Below are 18,062 nucleotides of genomic sequence, written 5' to 3'. Positions count from 1 at the left end.
TATTTGAGAAGATCCATAATCAATTTGAAATGCGTTATTATAAAAAATAAAAATAAAAAGTGAAATTTTACAACTTTTTTTTCCCAAATTAAAAATATATATATTGAAATTTTACATGGAAAAATTATGAAAATGTGAATTTCACAAATTTCAAACAAAAATTATGAAACTGTGAAATTTGATAAAACAAAAATTTCAAACAAAATTATGATTCAATCAGATCTGGAATAGATACACATCTAGTGAAGTTTAGTCTTATATTAGATTCTTCTACAAAGTGGATGACTGATAAAAGGGAGGTGGCTAGGGAAAGCTTGATTTGATCAGATTGTGAGATTTTCTTTTATGTTAATAGGCCCAAGACTCCCAATGATGTTCCCACCCACATCTGGAAATGTTTCGCAACCAGGAATAGGCTTCACCTTTCCCATTTGATCAACTTCAACCGGGTACTTGAGAAGGTGACCCTTCATGTCTGTAACTTCATCGGCAGCATATTGTTTCCAGTTCAACTCGCTCAGTGATCTTACCCTCCTTACGCATTCAAGGCTCTCAGGATGCTTAAAACATTCCTCAAGAGCACCGATATGCTCTGCCCACAGTGACATTCTATACCCATGGACCTGCAATCAGACAAAAATAGCAGCTGGTCACAAATTCATGTCGCTAAACATGCATAAATGAATACCAACTTGCATAAAAGTTCATGACTGAATACCAACACTACCTATAAAAATAAAAACAAAAAGATAAAGTCCATAGATTGCGGACCATAATATGTAAGCAAGCTCAGTCTAGTCACAAATCTGAACTTTTCAAAACTGTATCAGAAAAATGTCTCAAAAGCACGAGTATTGAGGTGTGTGACTCAATATTACCCCCAAAACTTTGATATGCAAGCATAATTAGAGAGAACATATGTCAACTTCAGCTTCAACTTGGTTATTTTGGTCAAAGAGACAAAAGCCAAATTTGAAATGAAAACATTTACCCAATAAATAAAACAAAAGGAAAGAAAGAGTAGACACAGATTCAAGACACACTTCAAGCAAGTCTAGCAATCTCAGGATGTCCACAACATAAATATTCTTCAATGCTCATGAGTTCAAATCCACAAAATTGTAGGCTCATTTTTTTTTTTTTTTTTTATAATTATAAAAGATTGTATCATTCTTTGAATTTATGTTAACTCAAATTATTTCACCTAATAATAATAGACATTTAATATAAAGTAGGATGGTATTATGTTTGATTTATCTGACATGAGACAAAGTGTTGTCTTTTGAAAGCCACCAACGTCAAAGCAAAATAATTGCACGAAATTCATTCTGGTGAAAGCATACCTGCCCACGTGGAGTATAGTGTTTGCTTGCCCAAGTATAGTGAGGCTGATACGCACCCATCGCAATCTCCGTGTCTCTAGTGCTTTCCAAGGAACGTTGATTGATGTTTGCAGACGCAAGTATCACGTACTCATCATCGACTATCATTCCTTTTGAATGGACGTAGATCATAAAGCGTCGGTTTTTTCGGGTCAGTTCCTGAGTATCAACAGGACACATTCAAATGGAAGGGGATCATGGACAAAGATGATTGGAAAAACAGGAAGCATAATATTTGGAGAGAGATTAAAATATAGGTACCCAATCTTTCCCTTCCCAAACACGCATTATTGTGTACTAATTGGGCGTTGTTTTATATGAAAATATAGGTAGGAGTAGAGAGAGATTTACTTGAGAATGGTTTTTGGTAGTAGCATTTCCTGCATCTGAAGTGTCTTCCCTATCTCGAGCCTCACGATTGCCAAGACAGAAGAAATTCAAATAATCTTGAGGTTCATATTTCTTCTCAAGCCCTACCTCTTCCAAAGCCTTGTAAATTTCTTCATACATCATTTGCATTGTGTTATGCTGCATACTCAACAATATCAGCAGGTTCATGAGATGGATGTAGCAAAAAGCCCAAACATTATGTAGTATTATCTAAAAAAATTTCATATCCTCTTATACTTCTTCTCACAAATAGATTATAATTGACTTCAAGATAAATTTGTGTCACATCACATGTATATTGTCCGGAGAAAATTGAAAATTGAAAAGGAAAAAAGAAAAAGAAAAAGAAAAGAAATAGAAAACCCTTCATTTAGAAAGGAATTCATACCAAACCAGGTTTAGGTACAGCGTGCAACAAAGTAATGAGTTTTATAAGCATAGTCATCAATCCCATACCGGTCAGCATACCGTGTTTGCCATTAATACAGTACGTACTGATGCCAGTGCATTCAGCTTAGTGTTTTGAATTTATCACTACAAATGTTATATATAAACTTACAGAATTTGATGGAGAAAATGTGGCATTGCCTATATCAGGTATTGTTCAACACTAAACCATTTTAGAACATAAATATGTTATCCAACACTAGTACGTATCTAAACCGTGTTAAAAGACATTTGTTATTATAAAAGAATAAAAAAATAAACCATTTTAGAATAACATACACAAGTTCTAAGTACTTCAAAGTGACTTTAAAACAACCAATCATAAGTTGTTAAAAAATTTAATACATTAGCATTTGGTTATACATATTACAAGCATACAACATTAATTAAAGATGAAAAGAAAAGGAATAAGTTTTAGGGCTTTCGGTCCAGAAGTCCAATTTTTATTTTCTTCAGTCTAAAAGTCTATACTGTAAATTACTATGTCCATAAGGACACGCTCTTGAAAAAATACCAAATTACCCATATATAGATCATGCGTGTTGTTCCTCTCAATAATGAAACCCTCTCTCTCTCTCTCTAAATCACTTCTCTCTCCCTCTATCTATTTCGTTCTTGAAACCCAGATAAATGAGCGAAGAAGGAGGGATGAGCAAAGGTTTTGCCGCCAGAGTCGCAGCTGTCGGCGCCGGCGCATCAACGCGAATGACAGCGTCATCACCGTCGACGAGCTCAAGCAAAAGAGTGTGTAAGGCATCAAGAGAAATTGAGAGAAAATGGCGATGATTAGGTCATTTTACCACTCGATCTACTTCAGATCTCTCTGTTCTTCTTCCTCCACCGCACCATATCCACACTCGCAACAACATCGTACAATGAAGATGAAAATGATGAGAAGAAGATTAGAGTGGTGATGAAGCATAGTGTCAAGATCTTGGAAGAGGTAGTCATTGTTGTTCTCTTTGAAGCTTTTTTGTTTTTTCGGTAACATTTTGCTATGTGTTATGTTGTGCTGTGCAAAATAGGTCTGTCAGATTTGTTGTTGTCCGTCAGATCTGAGATCCTGCACCTCCTTCTACCATAGAGATCGATGGCTTTGGCTGAGATCCGGCAGATCGAGAGGGTTATGGTTTCGCACTCCCCCCCTCCTCCTCCCTCCCTCCCTCCCTCCCTCCCCCCTCTCTCTCTCTCACACACACACACACACACACACACTCATCGTCTTTCTCTCTCTCGGGTTAGGGTTTTGATTTGCAAACAGATTGTCACCACAGTCCAACATCAACCACAACTCTGAATGAAATCGCGATCATCATCAACCACAACGGTGATCGTTTGGATGATTTGAGGCGGCGATAATGGCGGTGGTTCCATCTCGCCTTTGGTTTTCTAGGGTTTGACATCAACTGAATGAGAGAAACTAGTCTCAAAACCAAATCAATAATATAGACAGAGATATATAAGTATGGTTTTATGTATTAGAAGTAGGCAAAATCTACCTATATATGGTTTTATATATTAGAAGTAGGGAAAATCTACCTGTACATGGTTAGGAATTTTTTTTTTCCCTTATCTAATCACAACAGGTAGTGGTGACATTTTTCACAATTTTTCATATATTTATATAACAAAATCAATTGGGTTAAAGGCATTCTAATAATGTTGTAATTTGAGGATGAACCAATACATCTTTTGTTCTCTCTCTAGTCTCCAATAACCATGTACAGGTAGGTATGTTCTTCTTTCTCTCCTCATTGGGTTGCTTTTCTTCTCTCTATTTGGTTGTAATTTCGAGAGACGAAAAGTGTGGCGAAGAGGTCGAAGAAGTACTTGGAAGAGGCACATACAAATCTATTTTTTTATTTTTCTTATTTTTTGATATTGTTATTGTTGACGATGATGATGAACAGATAGGATTTGATAATTTGTTGTTGTTGATGATGAACAAATAAGATTTGTTGTTGTCGATGATGATTTTGAACAGATGGGTGAGACAGAGATAGAGAGAGACAAAGAGACAAATAAAGAGAAGAAATATTTGAACAGATAAATTTTTTTGAACAAATAGGATTTGGTTTGGCTTGATATTTCAACAGATAGAAAAAAAAAAAAAAATTGAGCACGTAAAATTTCAACAAATAAAATTCAAGGAAAAAAATTGAACAGATAGGAATAAAATTTGACCTAAAAAAATCATAAAATTAAACAAATAGGGAAAAAATTGAAAAGATAGAAAAAAAATTAAACAAATAAATATAAATTTGAACCGATAGTCAAAATAATTTGAACAGATAGTAAAAAAAAAAAAAGTGAACAGATAAATTAAGGGATAAAATTAGAAATAAAATGTCTTTCAAAACAAATAAGATGACTTCTCACCAAACTATTTCAAAAATGGTGGACTTCTCTCACCAACATAAAACATCCACTCAACCTAATGATGCCTTATACCCTCCTTAGGTTGGACTTTTTAAAAATTTTCTCTAAGTTTTATTTGTTAACCTTATATCTTTTGCCCCCTTATAAATATTTTTACGAGGGGCAATATAATCTTCACCTCCACTTTCTTCCTTCTCAAATTCTGACCAAATTATGGAATTTATTGAGCTCAATATATGTAAATGGTTTCTTCCAAATACAAAAACAAAGCTTGTTGCAAAATTTTCATGAATCTCAAATAAAAAATTTATGTACACTTCACATAACAGTTTACACTTATACTTCACAACAGTTGTGAACTGTTCTCTTTTACAGCGCGTGAAGGTATATATCACATAAGCAGGAATCAGTTTAGGATTCCACAAGTGACAAAGTGATACCATTTTGATCTCTACTAACATCTATATAATGGTGCCATTCTCAATTACAACAAAAGGGATATATATATATAGAACATATGGGGTGATCCAATTTGTGGGGGGGGACAAGGAATCCTTTCAGTCATATATAATTATACCACAAAAATAAGAAATTACATTACAATTTCTCAACATTAAATCTTTTTGATGCAGCATGATCACTCTTTAATATGGTTTCAGCAAACGATAGATGCTTAAGGCAATGTTAGACACAGCAGTTGGAGTTTACCTGCCACAGAAGAATCCTTTGAGTCGGAGCACCTGTAGGAACACCCCCTGGCCACATTGGGATGACAATATATGCAGAAAATCTCTCCTTTTCTCTGATTTTATTTGCAATTTTGAGAGCAATTTCCATAGGTATTAAATTGTTTGCACCTGTGGATAATAAGAAACATATATATCATCCTCAAAATGCTCACTTTCAACGTCTAGAAAATTTGAAATTTCACAACAGCCACCCTATCTTTCCTCAAGATTATAATGCTTTTATTTCCCTTGTCATGTTTGTTTCAGCAATCAACCAGCGCACGAAAAATGAAGAAAATGAAAACTACGGTAATGAGTTAGATATTAACCATTACAAGCAGCTGATAATAGTGCATAATTTCCACAACAAATGACAATAAATGAGTTACTGAATACCCGGATTCCTATATATAATTTTCACAGTACAACTTTTGATATGTGATAGTAACAACATATCCTTATTTTTTCCCTTTCAGTTTACCCTGAATGTCAATTCCTCACCTAAGTCTCTGTGGTTAGTCCAATTGTGTGATGACCCAAGGAAGTACTGGTTCTCAATGTAAATGAAATATTGGGCAGCACGGATTGCCTTTACATATGCAGTATGTATACTCATGTCTATCAGGACATTCTTCCCACATACCAGGTTCTGTTACAATGAAGGGAAGATATTAAAAAGCACACCTCATAAACAAGATTGACGGAAAAATAATCAAGGGGCAAATCACAATCCAAAATTTTCTCCCACCCTGCTTGTGGCATCTTTTGGGTCTTTTGGAAACCCCTTAACAGAATTGGAATCAATTGAACGAAAAACCTATAATTTTTAAATAAGTTAGTTAATAAAAATTGAGTATCAAAGTTTAATAATTTTGAATATCTAATTTAACAGCCTCCATAAACTAACATACCTGGACATGCCAAGCTTCTGGACCATCCTCATTTAGGCAAGACACATCTGTAATTCCAATGATGTCGGGAATTCTATCAATTATGAGTAATGAATCATCATGCGACTTTGTCATTTTTTGAAGCCCATGAGGCTTTGAAGCCCTTAACCAACGCTCCTCAAAGTTGGTGAAGATGTCATATGCTGCTGGACCATCAATTTGACAGTGTAAGTCATGCCACGGTTCTCTTGGACAGCCAGCAACAGGCCCCTGTTCAAGTAACAACAAATATTGGGAAAAGGAAAGGTTAGAGAAAATGAATCTTTAACATCACAAGTTAAAATGGAAGTGGTATCACCAACCCAGATACTTGTCCTACTCTATTTATATTCGTCATTCTTTTCCTTTCTCATTTTACTTTTCTTATCTTTTCTAGCGACCCAAAAAAATTGGGGTAGATTTTCTTACTCTATTTATACTTTTCTTTTCGTGAATGAAAGTTTTGGTTTATATAATTATTTGGAACCATGAAATATTGATCATTTTTTGTACAAGCCAAACAACGAAAAATGTGTTCTGGCTTGTCGCAACCAAACATAGGAAAACAAGTCATTTTAAAGAAAATGTTTTCCATGGAGGAAAATGTTTTCATTGAAACAAATGGAATGTTAGTAGATAAATCACATATAACTAAAGGAGAACAGTAACAATAAAAATCCATAACTTGATAAAAGCCTATGGCAATAAAGAATGTTGATCAAATGAATACCGTGAAAGTAGGATTATGATAATCATCTTTGTGCACAGTTTGTAATGTCCGAGAGATAGGATGTTTGGGAGTGTAGAAATTTAATGTATAAAGAGAAATGATTGTATTATTGATTGATTTATTGAATGTTACAATGATTTATATATATAGAAGAGTAGGTGGTAGATGGAGTAGGTAAAGTGGAGGTGGTAGGTGGAGTAGGTGAAGTGGAGGTGGTAGTGGTGTAGTGGGTTAGGTTTAGTGGAGTAGGTGAGGTGGTAGTGGTGTAGTGGGTTAGGTTTAGTGGGTGAAGTAGGTGATAGGTTTTAACAGCCCCGCAAACTCAAGGGGGATAGGAACTAACCAACTTGAGTTTGGAGAGAGTAACAAAACAAGAAAATACATAAAAATAAAAGAGGATAGGAGACACTGTATGGTCGTGTCAGACCGATGGTGAAGACACTGTATGGTGGTGTCATAACGTTGTAGAGGACACTGGATGATTGTGTCAGACCGATGTAGAAGACAGTTTATGGGGTCATGTCGGACCGTTGTAGCAGACAATGTTGTGACAGTTGTTGTGACAGTTTACGGAGTCTTGCTGGACCCTTGTAGAAACTAACCGGAATCAATGTCGGGACAGTTTACAGAATCTTGTCGGACCCATGAAGGAGCTAACCGGAATCAATGTCGGGACAGTTTACAGAGTCTTGTCGGACCCATAAAGAAGCTAACCGGAATCAATGTCGGGACAGTTTACAGAGTCTTGTCGGACCCATGAAGGAGCTAACCGGAATCAATGTCGGGACAGTTTACAGAGTCTTGTCGGACCCATAAAAAGTCGCACCCTCAAAAGGTGTGCCCAATCTGTCAAAAAAGGCGTGCCATCAAAAGGCGTGTCCAATCCATAAAAAGGCGTGCCATCAATCCATAAAAAGGTGTGCCAGATATGATGGCGAGGCACGTGAGTGCCTTGGCTGGCGCGCCCGTTTGTCGTCTGGCGTCAAGTGGCGCGCGATACGCGTGGCTGCCCCGGCTATTTAACCAAGACGGAGGCGGAGGCCGAGGCAGAGGCTGAGACAAGAAACTGAGAAAAAACTCTGAAAAACAAACTCTTCGTTGTCGGAGAGAGAAACTCGGTAATATTCTGTAACACGCTGTTGCCCAGAAAATGGCTTCGTCGTCCCGCGGTCTGCTCACCCTCTTTCCCGACCTCAACGAGTCAACAAGAGAGAGAACTGGTGCGGTGGCACTGGAACCTCAACCAAGCGCCCCGGAGTTTGCTCCGTTGAACTTTCCGATGCGGTCTGTGGAGCAAAGAATGGCAGTGCAGTCGGATGTGGAAGCCAATCAGTATACATTGAAGTCATGTGTGGAAACCATGACTGCGGTTACAAACTTGTCGAACCGGCTGCAGAGTAGGGCAAATGAGGTGCAGCAGTTAAACTCCCAGCTGGCTCTGCTCCAACGCATGTATAAGGATGCGCGAGCAGAGATAAGTGTGCTAAAGGCGGAAAATAAGGAGCTGAAGCGGAAGGCCACCGTGATGTTCCGTTTTGGAGGTCCGCTATATTCTGCAGTGGAGGAGCAGAGAGTAGTGATCATGCCCAGTGGAGTGGGAAATACGGAGGCAACACCGGCAAGGGCCGCCCAGGACGGAGGCAAGAAGAAAAGACCGGCGGCAGAGTAGAGAAGGGATGTCGGTGTGTGGCCGTCTGCAGAAAAGAAAACAAATCGTGTGGGTTGTTGTTGGTTTGTGTTTTGTTTTGTTTTGTTTTTTTTTTGTGTTTTTTGTTTTTTTTTGTGTTTTTTTTTTTTTTTTTGTGTAATTGTGATCGGGGTTGATCCCCTGATATGAATAAAACAAATGGGTTGTGTAAACTCGAATGGTAGGAAGCACATGAGAATGTGTGATTTGTTTTGGTGTTTTTTTTTTTTTTTTTAATAAAATATATAAATTATCGGGGGAATGAAAACGAGAAAGAAGATTGGTTTAAAAATAAAAAGAAGTATGAGTGTGTGCAAAAAGTGGGGGATGATGGGGTAAAATAAAATAAAAGAAAATGATGATGGGTGTGCAAACTTTCGGTGGCTTTGCAAAAGATGGATTAAAACAAATATAAAAAAAAAAGAAAAGAAAGTGGAGTGGGAACAGGAGTGCATGGATTATGTGATATAATAATAATAGTAATAAAAAAATAAAAAGTTAGACCATCAATGAGAGAAATAGGGAGAGAAGGAAAGTGCATTGGTGATCACGTGGGTAACCTCTTTTTTATTTTATTTTATTTTATTTTTATTTTTATTTTATTTTATTTTTAATTGGTTTCGCAAAACCAGAAAGAGTAGCTGGTATATATATTATATATCTAATATATATATATATCTATTATATATTTAGTATATATATCTAATACTATATTATATATCTAGTATATATATATATCTAATTGTATATGTATATATATTATATATCGAATATATCTAATATATCCCATGCGCTGGAGAGTTGGGTATCAGGCTCTGGCAAGGATTCTTTCAGCTTTTCATCAAGAACCACAACCGTAATGTCTGCACCATACTTTTTTTTTTTTTTTTTTTTTTAAGCCGTTGAGCCAAATCCAGCTTTTGCTTAGGATTGAGAGTGTTGTGTTCTTTGAAGGGAATCGACGCGAGATCGTTGTTGAAGGGAATCGACGTGAATCGAGCTCCGTCGACGGTGGATTGTTGTTGGAGAGATCTGTTTGGTGGTGCTCTGGACCAGCCACAGCACAGAGCATATCGGAGAATGAAGATGGTGAGTGCGAAGGTTGTGAAACTCCTGACGGTGTTGATGATGCAAATATACTTGCAAACACACTGCTGCTACTGCAATTTGCACCATTACCGCTTGAGCTGGAGGAACCGCTGGCTGTTGCGATGGTTAAGTTGGCCGCCACCGGTTGTTGCGGTGGTATTCCGGAGGGGTTTTCCGGCGCTTCTGAGCTTTGAATGGACAGAACAGAGAGGTAAGAGAAGTTACAGTCTGGGTATGTGTAGACAAAAATTTTAGCGGACTAGGTTGAGGTCCGGCGGGCGGCTAAGGTGAGGTTGCCGCCCGCCGGGGAAGCGAAAATACTAGGTTCTAAACCCGCTTTGATACCATGTAGAAATTTAATGTATAAAGAGAAATGATTGTATTATTGATTGATTTATTGAATGTTACAATGATTCCTATATATAGAAGAGTAGGTGGTAGTAGGTGGTAGATGGAGTAGGTAAAGTGGAGGTGGTAGGTGGAGTAGGTGAAGTGGAGGTGGTAGTGGTGTAGTGAGTTAGGTTTAGTGGAGTAGGTGAGGTGGTAGTGGTGTAGTGGGTTAGGTTTAGTGGGTGAAGTAGGTGATAGGTTTTAATAGGGAGTGTCATATCTCCCATTGCATAAATCAAGACCCCAACAAATGCTATGATCTTCCTCTTATAATGACCTGCATCAGCATCCACAATCACAGTTTTCTGATGATGGGTGTAGATTGTTCCTGCTTCCTGATAACCAGACCAATAAGACATTAAAAGCAGATCCTGAATCTAGAAAAGGTATATCAAGATTATCATTAAAAATTTTGGTTTTAGCAATTCTAAATCGTTGTTTGATCTAACACCTTGGTAGACAATTGTAAATAACGCATTACAAAAGGTATGATTCTCTACAATATAGCAATATGAAAAAGTAACTGACAAAAACAAATACAGTTCCATAACATCAAATTCAACTATGCTAACTATTAGTAACTCGAGTTTAACATGATTGGTTAAAATTTACACGTCTTCTTCTGAAGACAATATTTAGCAACACAAATTGCCTTACTTCACCACCACTTTTACAAATACAAATTCAAGAACTCTTTTCAACTTTCCTAGAACTTATTAGCATCATCTCACGGAACTTAGAAGAAAGCTGCATCCAATTCTTCAGAAAACATATCACAACAAGGTAAGATGTAAAGATTGCAGATCTGACCTGCTTTTTGACCCAGCTATCTCCTTTTCCAGAAGATCAGGGACAAAGCAAAACTTGCACTGAAGAATGCTTGAAGAACTTCTGAGTCTCCTCATCACTGGTATGCATGATCCCATCCTAATAAAAAAAAAAGTAATATCTTGTAAAAAATGTTTTACTTAAGTTAATGAGCAATGTAGGATTAAAAAGTTAATGTGGACACCACGTTTAAGGAACAGAACTTAGCAGATGTCATGAAAGAAGACAGTTAGTACACTACAACTCCAGCTGAGAAAGGTTTATCCACAAATAATAAGATCTATAAACACAATATGGTATGATAAACTTATTTAAACAATAAATAACAATATAGGGTGTTAATAAACACTTGCATGGAAACCATGACAATTGACAAATTGAAACATCAAGTCATACAAGATTGTTAGACTTCAATCCAATCTTATAATTTCAACAATGCTGAATGCCAAGATAACAAAAACAAGAGCATTATACAAAGTGAGGAGGGAAACAAGGAAGAACAAGGACACTCATTTATAGGAACTGTAAGCCCATTTTAAACTTTCAAAGCATAACTTCACTCAATGATGGAAACAAACTCTTAAACCATGACTTGAATTTGTCAATTATTAAAATTATACCACCCAAAATAGGGCCCAATATGATAAATATTACTGCTATCCACCCATGATAGGTAACCAAACCAAACCAAGCCTAGCCTTAAGTCCCATCAAATGGGGTCGGCTACATGATTCCTTCTTCTTCACTCGACTCTATTAAAGGCCATTTGGTTAGTCAAACTAAGAAGATTCATATCTCTATTTACTACACTAGCCCACATCCACCCATGATAAGTAGAATGAAAATTTTGATGAAGACCATAGTACATACTCCATTGTGTCAATAAATTGTGGCACAATGTGATAATGTTTTGAGCAAAATTTAAAACATTCCACCTCAGGTTTCAAAAAGATTTGATGATTAAACAAGATCATTCAAAGCACCAGGAGGAAACAACCCAGAAATGCACGAGGTACACAAGAAGCTAAGCTCCAAATATATATATATATATATATATGTCATAAAAAATATCCACATAAAAGTCAATGAAAATTTAAGAACTCGCTGTCAAACATCATCACATGATAGCAGACAATCCTCCCATAGAAACAACCATGGAGAACAAATTTAATCAAAGAAACCTACAGAAAAAATCAATGCAAATATAAAGTAATGAATTAAATTATTTTGAAGGCCTTATGACAAAAACATTAAAGTGTACTGATGCCAAACTAAACAAAATACAATGAGCAACCCTTACCTTGTGCTCCACAAAAGTAATCAATTGAGCTATAAGCTCCAACATAGGAAATTAGTCCTTTATCTGACTTGTGTTTAAAACAACAATATGACACATGAATCATAAAAGATGAAGATCCGTTAATCATCTACTGGAAAATCTCCCAAAGTAAATGTAGAAATTTAATGTATAAAGAGAAATGATTGTATTATTGATTGTTGTATGTTATCTATTACAAATGGTGAGGGGCTCCTTATATAGGAGATGTAGTGGAGTAGGTGGAGTAGGTGGTAGTGGTAGGTGTGTAGTAGGTGGTAGTAGGTCTATTACAAATGGTGAGGGGCTCCTTATATAGGAGATGTAGTAGAGTAGGTGGAGTAGGTGGTAGTGGTAGATGTGTAGTAGGTGGTAGTAGGTCTATTACAAATGGTGAGGGGCTCCTTATATAGGAGATGTAGTGGAGTAGGTGGAGTAGGTGGTAGTGGTAGGTGTGTAGTAGGTGGTAGTAGGTGGTGGTAGGTGTAGTAGGTGGAGTAGGTGATGGTAGGTTTTAACAGCCCCCCGCAAACTCAAGGGGGATAGGAACTAACCAACTTGAGTTTGGAGAGAGTAACAAAACAAGAAAATAATCTGAAAAATAAAAAACGGATAGGAGACACTGTATGGTCGTGTCAGACCGTTGTAGAAGACTGTATGGTTATGGCAGACCGATGTAGAAGACAGTTTATGGGGTCATGCCGGACTGGTGTAGAAGACAGTTTATGAGGTCATGTCGGACCGTTGTAGCAGAAAATGTTGTGACAGTTGTTGTGATAGTTTACGGAGTCTTGCTGGACCCTTGTAGAAACTAACCGGAATCAATGTCGGGACAGTTTACAGAGTTTTGTCGGACCCATGAAGGAGCTAACCGGAATCAATGTCGGGACAGTTTACAGAGTCTTGTCGGATCCCTAAAAAGTCGCACCCTCAAAAAGTGTGCCCAATCTGTCAAAAAGCGTGCTATCAAAAGGCGTGCCCAATCTATAAAAAGGCGTGCCATCAAAAGGCGTGCCATCAAAAGGAGCGTCCATGTTGTCGTCGAGCGCCGAGCGACGCATGATGCGCGTGTCTGCCTTGGCTATTTAACCAAGGTTGAGGCGGAGGCTGTGCAAACCAGTCTGAAACCGCCGAACATTTGCATTCTGAAATACTCTGTAAACACTCTGTAACCAATCCTTCTCTGAAAGTACCAGTCGGAAATCGCTGCTTCGCTGAAACACTCAGCAACCCAAAAACATGGCCTCTTCTTCCCGTCCAGCTACCCAGAACATGGCCTCCTCTTCTCGTGGTCTGCTCACGCTCTTTCCAGACCTGAACGAGTCCACAAGAGAAATAACTGGTGCGGTGGCCAGTGAACCTCAACCAAACACCTCTGGTTTTGCTCCGTTGAACTTTCCGATGCGGTCTGTGGAGCAAAAAATGGCGGTGCAAACTGATATTGAGGCCAATCAGTATACTTTGAAGTCAAGTGTGGAGACCATGACGGCGGTCACAAACTTGTCGCACCGGCTTCAGAGTAGGACAAATGAGGTGCAACAGTTAAACGCCCAACTGGCTCTGCTCCAACGCATGTATAAGGATGCGCGAGCAGAGATAAGTGTGCTAAAGGCGGAAAATAAGGAGCTGAAGCGGAAGGCCACCGTGATGTTCCGATTTGGAGGTCCACCGTATGCTGTAGTGGAGGAGCAGGGAGGAGGCAACTTGCTTGGTGGTCTAGGAAGCACGGAGGCAACACCGTCAAGGGCCACGCAGGACGGAGGCAAGAAGAAGAGACCGGCGGCAGAGTAGATAAGAAAAAATCCCGCCTGTGGATGTGTTGTTTGTTTGTTTGTTTGTTTTTTTTTTTTTTTTTTTTTGTAAAATTGTGATCGGGGTTGATCCCTGAGATGAATAAAATATGGTTTGTTGTGCAAATTGGTAAATTGTGTTGGGTTTTTTTTTTTTTTAATATAATATAATAAAAAGAGATATATATATATATATATATAAAATAAAAAAAGTGGGGAACAACATGATGTCTTCGGGGATCGTGTTGAATGATGGTGTGCATTGGGTGACCTTTCACAGTGGGTGGGTCACATGGGAGAGAGAAAAACAACACACATATGCATGTGCTCTCTCTTGCCAGGATGGGTTCTCTCTTTGGTGGAAGGAGGAGATCAATAAAAAATAATCAAGATGGGGAGAAGGCACGGATCAGTGGCTAAGAGGGATACGCACACAAGGGGTCTTGGGAGAGAGAGAACCCGAGAGAGAGAGAGAGTCCTTCGTGAAGATGCTGCTGCTGCCATTAACAAAAGACCACGCTCATCATGGAAACAAGTACCCGAAGAAGGTGATGCGCAAGGATTCGGCCAAGAAAACCTCCTCGGTGGTAGTCGTCTGAGTCATTATGTTCTTTCGGTATGACCTAACTGGTGGCCAACCAACAACCTGTGCCTTGGCAGGTGGCTTTGCAGGGTCTTTCTTCTCATTGGATGGGGTGTTCATCTTCTCCTTCAGATCCACAGCTGATTCCATTCTATCATGGTCACTGTAAAAATTACCACAATCTGTGTTCTGCACAAAATGGGGTCTGTTAGGGTATGAAGGGGGTTGGGCTTCCCTCAGTGTCTGCATTCGCTGATCTGCTTGAACGTAAGAGAACTGATTTGATGGTGCTGGTTGGGGTGGCGGTCGCAGATGATAAGCCTTATTACTGAATGTGGCACCATCTGTCTGTTGAGCACTACTAACAGGTTGAATTGGTGGATGGGAACAAGAGCCAAAAGAATCAGGAATCTGTGTTTGCATCTGAAGATCTCTGCAATCACGAGCCTGATAACAGATTGCATCAGACCTTATCGAGTTGATTCTTGGTGCAGCAGGCTGCTGAACCATAGACTGATGTAAGTTTGCTCTGATATTATGTGTACCCATGTAGAGCTTTGAATCGAGGCCATTCGGCATAGGATCTGGTATGGGAGGCAGTGGAGGTGGAGGTGTTGAAAAACTCTAGCGGGCAGCGAAGGCATGGTTGCCGGCCGGCTGCCCGTCGGAAAGAAAGGAATATAGGCCTAAATCTTATAGCTCTGATACCATGTAGAAATTTAATGTATAAAGAGAAATGATTGTATTATTGATTGTTGTATGTTATCTATTACAAATGGTGAGGGTCTCCTTATATAGGAGATGTAGTGGAGTAGGTGGTAGTGGTAGGTGTGTAGTAGGTGGTAGTAGGTCTATTACAAATGGTGAGGGACTCCTTATATAGGAGATGTAGTGGAGTAGGTGGAGTAGGTGGTAGTGGTAGGTGTGTAGTAGGTGGTGGTAGGTGTAGTAGGTGGAGTAGGTGATGGTAGGTTTTAACAGTAAAGATAAAATTACAAAATGGTTAGCATGCCAATGGAGTCCAAATATGTATGACACAATAAGTTTGGTTATTACCTTATGATAACCCAAAATGCTGCCAGAAGTAGAATCATCCCATACAAGGAGCAGTACCCTCACACCTTCTTGTGACTTGGTTTTGAGAAGTTCCCCTAGACTGAATTTTGACGCATTATCATTATCCCGAACAAGACTAATATTGTAGGACAACGACCACCCTGTAATGTATATTAAACGACGGGCCTGACTAATTGCGTCAAAAATGTCACGCCAACAATTCCCTTGCTCGCATTGTATGTTATGGTCAAGTCTCAAATTTGGAAGGCAACCACCATGGGCATCTTGATAAAGTCTAACCTTTCCACCTCTCCTACGGGGAAAATATGTACCAGGTACTCCATGATTTTCAGTGTGTGACCCTACCCTACAATGGTTAAGTGTCATTTTCTCTATTGATATGTATTGAATTGATAAAGTCAAGACAACTCCAGACTTGCTTGGCTTACCGCTCTCATTAACAACTGGAAAGGTACCTTCAAGTTTTGTGCCTGACCAAAGTTGCTCCACTGGTATCCCAACAGCACCTATAATTTGAGAGCCCACAACATCATTGTCTTTAACAACAAAGTGCACCTCCGCAGCATAATGTGCAACGGGAACATTAAAATGTTGCATCCAAACTGGGTTCTCATTATTACTAATCACAAAGGGGGTGTTTGGTGCAGCTTTTTTAAGCCAACTTATGGCTTCTGGCTTTTAAAAAGTTATTTTGGACTGTTTGGTTAAACTTATTTCAAACAGCTTCTGATTCTAACAACTTATTTTAAGTCAAAAAAGCTGATTCTGAGAAGCTGCTCACCCCTTGTTTCTGATTATCAGCTTCTGCTGTGGACGTGTTAATTCACGGTTATACTCTTAGATTTTTTTATTTTTTATTTTTTTAAAAATAGAAAAAGACTCAAATGGACTATTAAATATTATTATTATTTTTTATGAAAAATGTAGACAAATAGTGAATAATAAAAAATAAAAATTAATTGAAAAAGCTACTTCACAGCTTATTTAACAAACACTACTCAGCAACTTAAATCTATAATCCAACAGCTATACCAAACAGATTAACCGCTTCTGATTAAAGTCATAATCTATAATCTGTTAAGTTATAATCTATAATCTGTTTTAACAGCTACGCCAAACACCACCAAAGTCCTTCCATTAACGGCATTGGAGATTGAAATTGTAACATATGGATCAGCTGTCTCATCTTACGAGCCACGTTCACGTTCCCTTCAATTTTGTTGCTAACATTTCCCGGGAATTTCCTAAGCAATTCCCCTACTTTCTTGTGCAACGAATCCATGTTAGGGAGGTTGTCAGCCTCTTTGATACAAATATCTAAATTTCCATGTAACATTAAAACCTTTAAAGATGCATTTGAGGTCTTAAATGGCACTTGTTGTACACCCTGTCCATGGTGTGAACCTTCATCAGACCACGAATCACCATAAACAGAATGAGCCATATAAGAACACTCCTCACTAAGTTTCACGCCCCCCCCCCCCCCCAACAAAAAAAAAGATTGAATTCCTTATCTATTCTTGTGTCTCAAACTACCCAACAAGATGTATTTAACACTAATGAAAATTGATAAAACAACCACAGCCCCTCAAAAGATTACTCCTCCAAATACCTAAAAAGAAAACAAAATCACAATTTGACAAAAACCTGGATTTTGATTTGATGGTGATCAAAATCTGGGGTAGCTCTTCTTGTGAAGAGGAAAATGATCGAATACCTGGTGGGCGGTACCTTAATATGCAAATGCAAGAACTACCCAGTTGAAATGGAAGAATGAATGAGAGATTTGGACGATTGGCAGAGGTTTTTTGGGGGAGAAATTGAATGGGTAAAAGTCAGTGGACATGAAAATGGAAGATATGGAAGCGAAACAAACGAAGGAAGATAAAAATTGGTAGTTGACTGAGTATGATAAATAGAAGCTAACATTAATAATAATATGTTAATGAAGTGGACCCTTCGCTCGAATTCAAATATGTCATACTCAATAGAAACACACGGACGAAAATCAAAGGCTCCCTTTGGTAGGACTTTGTAATTATAGTTCCACCTATGGATTTAAGTATATTATTTGTTTTAAATTTTTAAATTATAATTTTATATTAATGTTTTAAAATTTAATGTAAAACATAATTATTACTTTTCAAAACTCATAAATAAACACATAATTTAAATTTTTTTTCAAAACTCAATTCAAATCAATATTTTAAATATTTAAATATTTTAAAAACAATTTAATTTTGTTAAGATTTTAAATATTTAAATATGTTGCGATTTTTTTAATTTTTGAATATTTTTAAATATTTTAATTTCAAAAT

The 18,062-nt window shown here is 37.8% G+C and overlaps 2 long non-coding RNA genes and 1 pseudogene across 3 annotated transcripts in view; 2 read left to right on the top strand and 1 right to left on the bottom strand.

Moving 5' to 3' along the window:
• LOC145806194 (uncharacterized) overlaps window positions 1-17,221 on the top strand; it is a 38,306-nt gene extending 21,085 nt beyond the window's left edge. The window contains exon 2 of the long non-coding RNA XR_014348943.1: window positions 16,874-17,221. This is a non-coding gene — a long non-coding RNA (uncharacterized LOC145806194). The remainder of the gene's footprint in view (window positions 1-16,873) is intronic.
• LOC114264044 (phospholipase D beta 1-like) lies at window positions 149-17,188 on the bottom strand (annotated as a pseudogene). Its single transcript, XR_014348942.1, has 12 exons — window positions 16,874-17,188; window positions 15,724-16,376; window positions 10,962-11,078; window positions 10,367-10,486; window positions 6,986-7,059; window positions 6,238-6,486; window positions 6,075-6,143; window positions 5,828-5,975; window positions 5,307-5,455; window positions 1,734-1,910; window positions 1,344-1,541; window positions 149-623 (listed from the first exon to the last, which is right to left on the bottom strand). The product of XR_014348942.1 is annotated as a phospholipase D beta 1-like (transcript).
• On the top strand, window positions 2,308-4,168 carry LOC114264045 (uncharacterized). Its single transcript, XR_003629808.2, has 2 exons — window positions 2,308-3,162; window positions 3,245-4,168. It is a non-coding gene; the product is annotated as an uncharacterized LOC114264045 (long non-coding RNA).
• Window positions 17,222-18,062: the final 841 nt, after the last annotated feature.

This window comes from Camellia sinensis, chromosome 13, assembly GCF_055761805.1.
Source record: "Camellia sinensis isolate YWXY chromosome 13, ASM5576180v1, whole genome shotgun sequence".
NCBI classification, from domain to species: domain Eukaryota; kingdom Viridiplantae; phylum Streptophyta; class Magnoliopsida; order Ericales; family Theaceae; genus Camellia; species Camellia sinensis.
This window is presented reverse-complemented; position numbering and strand designations above follow the sequence as displayed.